At 33.4% G+C, this 7,422-nt stretch overlaps 2 long non-coding RNA genes across 8 annotated transcripts; both read right to left on the reverse strand.

The window, feature by feature from the left end:
- Window positions 1-229: 229 nt before the first annotated feature.
- On the reverse strand, window positions 230-1,901 carry LOC147508769 (uncharacterized). The gene is made up of 2 exons (XR_015218213.1): window positions 1,618-1,901; window positions 230-1,351 (listed from the first exon to the last, which is right to left on the reverse strand). It is a non-coding gene; the product is annotated as an uncharacterized LOC147508769 (long non-coding RNA).
- Window positions 1,902-3,298: 1,397 nt separating this feature from the next.
- LOC147508770 (uncharacterized) lies at window positions 3,299-6,393 on the reverse strand. Of its 7 annotated transcripts, none has more exons than XR_015218220.1 (6): window positions 6,102-6,287; window positions 5,762-5,835; window positions 5,641-5,673; window positions 5,311-5,373; window positions 4,940-5,151; window positions 3,299-4,021 (listed from the first exon to the last, which is right to left on the reverse strand). It is a non-coding gene; the product is annotated as an uncharacterized LOC147508770 (long non-coding RNA). The 7 variants fall into 7 exon arrangements; XR_015218219.1 differs by having other exon boundaries at window positions 6,051-6,287; XR_015218218.1 differs by lacking the exons at window positions 5,641-5,673; window positions 6,102-6,287 and adding an exon at window positions 6,316-6,393.
- Window positions 6,394-7,422: the final 1,029 nt, after the last annotated feature.

Consider the following 7,422-nt stretch of genomic DNA (forward strand, 5'->3'; position numbering starts at 1 on the left):
ATGGTAACAACTGCTCAAAAATCGTCACAATAAATCATATAATTTGTGACTGTTTTGAATAAACTATTATGCATTCATCCTTTTTAACGGTCATAAAAAGTACCATTAGTCATGACGGTTTGGGTAAAACCGTGATATGTATATATTGTTTTTTTTTTATTAAAGAAAGAAAAAAAAAGTGAATATATATATAACTCACAAAATTGGGACTTGCAATAAACTACACACCTGAATAAACTACATACCTGAATATGATCTATTAAATTTTAAGTAACACTCACATATATTGCTAATTTCATTGAAACATTCCAATCCCCTTAGATAACCAACATATATTTGTACTTAATCGTAAAATGTAATGAAGTAAATAACACATTTCCCATATAATTCATATAAATATAATAAGCTGAATCCAAATCCAAATCCAAATGAAAAAATAACCTAATCTCGTCAAAGTCAATCACCCACATATGAACAAATTGGACAAATCCATAGCGCTTTCCCAACTAGTAGTATTCATTCCTCCAAGGGATCCCCAAAATCCTATCTCACATCTTTTAACACACTAGCCCACTTGAATTTTGCAATTGAAAAGAGGTGGTGACACACAATATAACTTGATATAAAATAGTCAGTAAATGCACCGATATACAAGGTAACCAAGTAATCTACGCATGCACAAATTATATATAAGATTTTTCTTAAAGATTTAAAATAAATCATTAGTACGTATGATAGTTGAATGCAAAATAGTTAACTCAAAATCATAAATATCTATGTGAATAAGCAAAATTGGAACTGTTAATATATCTAAGGGGTAAGTCGAGCGAAACTATTTGAAACAAGCTACAAGTCATTATAAGCATCTTATAAGAAACCCTGATATCGCAAACAAATAATTTGTCCATTGTTAAGTTAAACCAAGATAGACTTAGGTCCAATACCCATTAATTGTTCTTGGGGAACACATGTACAACTCAAACCCTTTGTGAATAACTCAAACACTTATAACCAGGTACAAAGCACCTATATATAAATAAATAAACATACTACCAATGCTTTAGCCTACCCCCAAAGAGATGAAAAAAAATGTATACGTACACTTTAATCAATTTTAAGTGCCTAAAAGTCGAAAAGTAAACTACGATAATTCATTATCAGCATAAGTATATGAACGATAAAAATTTCAGTTTGAACAGTCTAACCTGTTAGTTTTGTAGCTTTTAGCACAGACATCATCGACGAGTAATGAAACTTGGTTCGCTTGAATGTAGACTTGACGGGGTAACATTTTCGTGTAGGTAGCGGAATCTCAGCTTGAACACAACTCAAACTTTCGGCCCTGCGCAGACTGCTAAAAACAACTACTATCACTTTTGCTAGTAACATTACCAAATATCATCCTTTCAAATAGAAACTAATAGCATCAACTTGGTGATGATGTCTATTGAAATATAAGAAACATTCTACAGTAAAATCATCATATAAACATGAAAACAAAATAAAATAATCATCATATAGCTGCAAGTATAACAGCAGAAACAAAAAAATTATTGGAAAAAAAAAAACTAGTAATTAAGAAGCACCAAATATTCATAAAGGGGCCAAAGTCACTACCTTGTTCAAAGAGAACAGTCATGAAACTACAAGCAACAAAAGTAGCTAGATTCCTTCTTTACTTCCCTGACCCTAAACAAAATAACATAAGAGCTTAAGTTAGAATCCAGGCAACCATCACCTATTTCAAATCACCAGGATTTAGGTAGCATCCAAATATAACTAACATGAGTTATGACGGAAACTTATTCCTTGGCAGTAGCCCTATATCAAATCGTGACAATATGACATGCACTTGACTATGCACTATATTCAAGATGCCTGAGTAACAATGTCAAACCATCACTAATACCATCTTTAAATTATATATATATGCAACTCTAAATACCACAAACTAATATAGTCCTTGACTATTTGAGTGCATTCTATTAATTGTAAACTTTCAGTAAAATTAAAGATTTTTTAGATCAATCAAAACTAAAAGTGAAAAACCCTAACTGCCCAAAACGAATTAAACTTTGAATAAACATAGATATCGAGCAAATTTTAGGCTAAGTGAAACAACATCACCTGATTGCCTTTTCATTCGCTCTTCTTTAATACCCAATGTGAAAACATTCAAAGACAAAGGCACCTCTCTATGGCAACAATGACCTTGAAGTGCTTGTTCATCAAGAATAGCTTGAGCAGCAACCATTATAGCAGCAAAAGGCTAGGTGTATATAGGAACCTGACTTAAGGTCCTCATAATACTTTAACGATTTCCAAACCTTCATAGAAGAAGAATTTTAGTCTAATAATTTAATGGAAAAAGAATTTCAATCTAACCATTTATCTGCAAACAAATACCTTAGCATGAAAGCACCTAATAACCACTTTTACCTCATATATACATAGCAAGTCACTTCCTTCAAAAACTAGAAGGATAATTGTTCCCAAAATAAACTAATCATACAAAACAGACTAAGCAATTCACTACACATTTCTCTTTCCCCTTTCTCATCCTCCATCTCCAACTTGGAGCAGCGACTAAGAGACGAGCAAGATGACCGAATAAGACTTACCTCAAATTAGAAACTTCTCTTATACCTTTCTCATTCCCTGTCTTTCTCTTATTCTCAAGTACTTCGTAACTAAGATCGGAAAACCATTAGCAATTCTCTGTCTTCAACATACAAGGACTATACGAGATGACAAAATCTGACATGAGACACCTTAAACTTCTAAGGCAGACTAATTCTGTAGTTTTCCCAGATATACCACGCTCAAGGGAATAAATAAATATATAAAAGTCAACATGCTCAAGGGGGGTCTACTACTTCAGTTCACCCTACAAAATAAAGCATGTCCCATAAAACAATGTATAAGTATATATTGACACTCGTACGACACACATTTATATATCTCTATTTTACACAATGACATTTTTTATTTTACTCACGAGAAACACTACCATAATATATACAAAAGGAATATTCATACCAAATGAACACCGGTGAACTGAGACATAAGAATTCTAGTTTTGCTTCTGAAGAAGTTTTCTAGCTCTGCAACTCTTCAACCCTAACTTATGTTATAGTTTGTAATACCCTAACTTATCTTACCGACACTATATACACATTGGTTGATCATTTATTTTTGGTTTACATCCTAATATTTATATTTTTTTCCCTGAAATTGCTTGAATAAATACAACCACATATACCCCAAACACATAATATAATTAAGACTTGACAAGCAATTATACACAAGGAAAATCTTAGCAATAGCCATCACCAAAATTTGACTAAGTATATACATCACTGTAAAAGATATAGATGTATGGATATAGCCGAATCTACCAACATACCATTTCAATATAATCCCTATACAACAACTCAAGATCACATCATAAGAATATGGAAGAAATTCCACAAGGGAGAAGCAAAAGCATGGGGTCCTTGACGATTCTCCTGGCGGTCTCGCTCTAAAACATACACACCTTGGACCAAGCTGGCAACTACATACAGCTCTCCGGTGATGTGCATTTTTCCTTCATAAAAAGAAAAAATTTCATTTCAACTAGACCTTAGTCAATACAAGCTAAGGAACCACTAAAACAAGCTATTGACTAGTCAATATACACGCTCAGGATCCACGGAAGCAACAAAACAAGCCGATAGGATGGTTAGTCCGTCAATGAGCAAAGACACCCATTACAACTATGTCATAGCCATATTGAGTATAGACATCTTAACTACTCTTAAAATTTTGAAATGGTAATAAGATTATGCACAATCTGGAAAGAATCTCATCACAAAATACATATAGGCAATAGTGCAATACATATATAAATCAAAGGAAACATACAAAAAAGAAAACTTACAGGAAGCAAAAACTTCCACATGGGAAAGGAGTCAATCGAACGATCCTTTAGAAGCTGATGATAATGATGAAGTTTTAAACTCGGCGAGCATGTATTTGGCTGCTATGGAAGAAATAAATCAAAGGGTCATATATATAGATAAGCAGGACAAGACATATTTAAAGAAATTAAAAAATTTCTCAGTAGACCATGAGAAAGGTCAAAGAAAGTAACAAGATAATGTAGAAGAAACACAACATACAGGTAAGACAAAATCAGACTCACCCTTATTATAGATAACAACTTAAGCTACTTGAGTTGGATATATGTTATTCACTACCAAGACGCTGCCTAAAGAGGATTAGAGGAGCAGCTAAGTAGTGGTATTCTATTGATGCAAACACACATATTTGTTCTTTATTTTTCGTAGGACCTGCCAAGGTCTGGGATAACACTTGCAAAATAAAACGAGTGACTTCAATTTTGTCCTAGACTCCTAGCAGCTCATGTTCAAAAGGCCTATTTTAGCCATTTTGGTTCAGGCATCTAAGCTAGTTAAGCATGAGCTGATCCCAATTCCCTACCGATAAATAATCAGTAACTAAGTTTGTGAAAGTGACAAACATAGCTCATATCTGATAAGGGGCTATCCAGTTTATAAATTATCAAAATAATAGATGCTATAAATTGTGATCAACTCTCCAATTAGGGTAAACAGAAATCAAAGTGGTCTCAGTTCAAGCTTAGGGGATTACAGCCTAATAGACATGGAATGCTTTGTGTCTCCAATCTGTGCCAGTATTTTAGAGTCTGATTTTGGAATATACAGTCAAGAGGGTTAGCCAAAATTAACATGCCAAGCCCAAGCATCAAACATTCAAAATCATAAAAAAAATCAATTCAAAAAATTATAATTTTCTTCATTATCAATGGTCCAGAAGCTTGATCTAGAACATAACAAAAAACATCTGCAAAAACAATTTCTATCTAATGTTGTTTTTACCGTATCTAATTTTATGTCGAAAATAATAGTCTCACCTGATGATAACGCCCAATTAGCTGAACCATTTCCTCCTTTGATTGAGGCTAGGCTCTCCTTGTACGCAGCAACCTCTAAACTCTTAGTATTTTAATGTAAAGCAAGTGTTTAGGTGTAAGTTCAAGTAGAAGGTTTGCCTCCAATCCACTTCTTCATAGGAAATGACCAACGAGCAGCATGAGATTTCCTAGCTTTGTAGTCCCATTCATCACTACACCATAAATGACCAACAAATGAAATTTACATCTCCATATAAAACTCGGCCTATTTCTCGTAGGATATAGTTTGCTAAACTAAGGACAAGAAATGAAGTTCAATATACTTTTCCAAAAAAATAAATAAATAATGAAGTTCGGTACTTTTAACTTACCCTTGAAGTGAGTGCAATTTGTGGTTGTTCAAGAGAAGGTTTGGAGATACTGGTCGGTGACACCTACAGACCCGAGAAATTACTAAATGAGATCACCAAAGTATCAATAATAACAGCAGTTACAACTAAAGTATTAACAAAAACAGTAGCAATAGTTCGAATAAAAAACTAACGTTATAGAATTAAATTACTTCAAGAGGCCAAAATGATAAATTTAGATAGCACAATTGCACAAATGGATAAAAGATGGAAGGAAGCTTAAACAAAGATCATAATATCCTGATAATCAGATAATACAACATTCTTGTACTGTTACATGAAAAAGGTAACCTGCTTGTCTTCTATTCTACCAATTTTTTATTCCTGAGGACAGGCAAATATATAAACACAACAACAATCATAAAGACCAAGATATTAAAAAAATTGTCTTAATTAGAATGAGGACCAGTACCAGAATTTTGACTGCACGATGAACAAATTCCACATCCACAGAAACACCCTCATATCTCCATGTAACTGGGAAACCTACAATCAAGCAATTAGCTTAATTAAATTGCAATGGAACTCCCATGTAAGGATGTTCTCTACCCAAATAGAATTTGCCCAAGAATCAACTAAATTTGATTGATTAACATAGCAAGGATTTACTGAGAACACAATAAATCAATAATCACGTTCTATGGTTGCATTAGCAAACACAAGACAAGGAATCCGAATCGAAGTCCTCAAGTTTTGATTACCATTTACTGAACTAAAAAGTGTTGGATTTCCTAAACTGAATTCATGCCCACCTGAAGCAACAACTTGAGGGCAAAAACCATATGAGACTTAAACAATTGTGACCCATTATAAAGAATCTAATAAACTAGGGAGTTGTAGGTGTTCTTAAATACTGGGGTATCTCGAAAGTAGTAAGTTTTAACACTGCAAAACCCAAAACAAAAATATATAGCGGTAATTGAAAGCATTAAAATTGATCCATGACCTATTAACAAAGGAAATTACTTTTGCTTAATTACAATAAAAACGAGCAAGGACGATTCATTGAAATCAATTCAGTCCATAGTGAAATCAACTGTTCACACAATTAACAGATACAAACCCATACTATGCTTAATGTTAGAATATATCAGTATTAGAATATTTCAGTATTATAATATGTCCAATATGGAAAGTCCCATGTTTCTATAAGTGTGGACATCCATATCTAGTAGTTTCTATTATTATGTTTTAGGTTAGTATAAGTATGTAACTCTGGGTAGAGAACAATCACTCTCAGACTCTCTCAACCTCTTTAACCCTAATAAATCTCTAGTCTTCTTTGGTCTTTTTCTTGGTGTCTTTAATATATCAATATCACAACTCTCCTAGCATCACCACTAACACAGAATTTAACATGGTATCGGAGGGTGGTTCAAAGTATGCTAGAGGAAACCCTCACTAAGAAAAAAAAAAATCAAAATCAGTTTTGTTTTAATTTTCAGTTATAGTATTCAAGTCAAGTTTCAAGAAGAAGAAGGATTTCTCATAAGAAGAAGTTCTTATATCTCAATTCAAGTTTCAATTTTTTTTCTCTCGGCGGTTTCTTGTTCCACCGCACTATTCACTCTTGTCCACCACTAACTTGTTCATAGTTACTATTCACGATCTTTTGTTCATCGTCATGTTAAAGTAAGTTTTGAGATTTAAGCTAGTGTTTAAAGTTTGTTTGAAGAATGCTAGGAGAGAGATCCGTTTTCTCAAGATTGTTTCGCTTCACAAGAATTGGTATTGATACCTTACTTCTCGGTTTCTAGAACATGATCAAGTTGTTTGTTTGAAGTATTATAGGGGCACATGACCTCTATCTCATGAGGAATTATTCTTTCCATTTTCCACCGTTCCGAGGAAGTTTCGCAATCATAAAAAGGCGCGACCACCCTCCACCCTATCGTGAGTTGTGTTTGATCACGAGTTCTATTAGAATTTTTTTGTGAATTAGAGTATGAAGTATTGTTTTTGAAGTGGGCATTGGTTGGTTGTATAAGTTGGTATTTAGTTTTCTCAGTTCAAGTTCAAGTCGGAATAGACAAGCCTTTGTATGTTTCAATAGACTTGTATATTCCAACTTGA

The sequence above is a fragment of the Coptis chinensis genome, chromosome 3 (assembly GCF_015680905.1).
Source record: "Coptis chinensis isolate HL-2020 chromosome 3, ASM1568090v1, whole genome shotgun sequence".
Classification (NCBI taxonomy): domain Eukaryota; kingdom Viridiplantae; phylum Streptophyta; class Magnoliopsida; order Ranunculales; family Ranunculaceae; genus Coptis; species Coptis chinensis.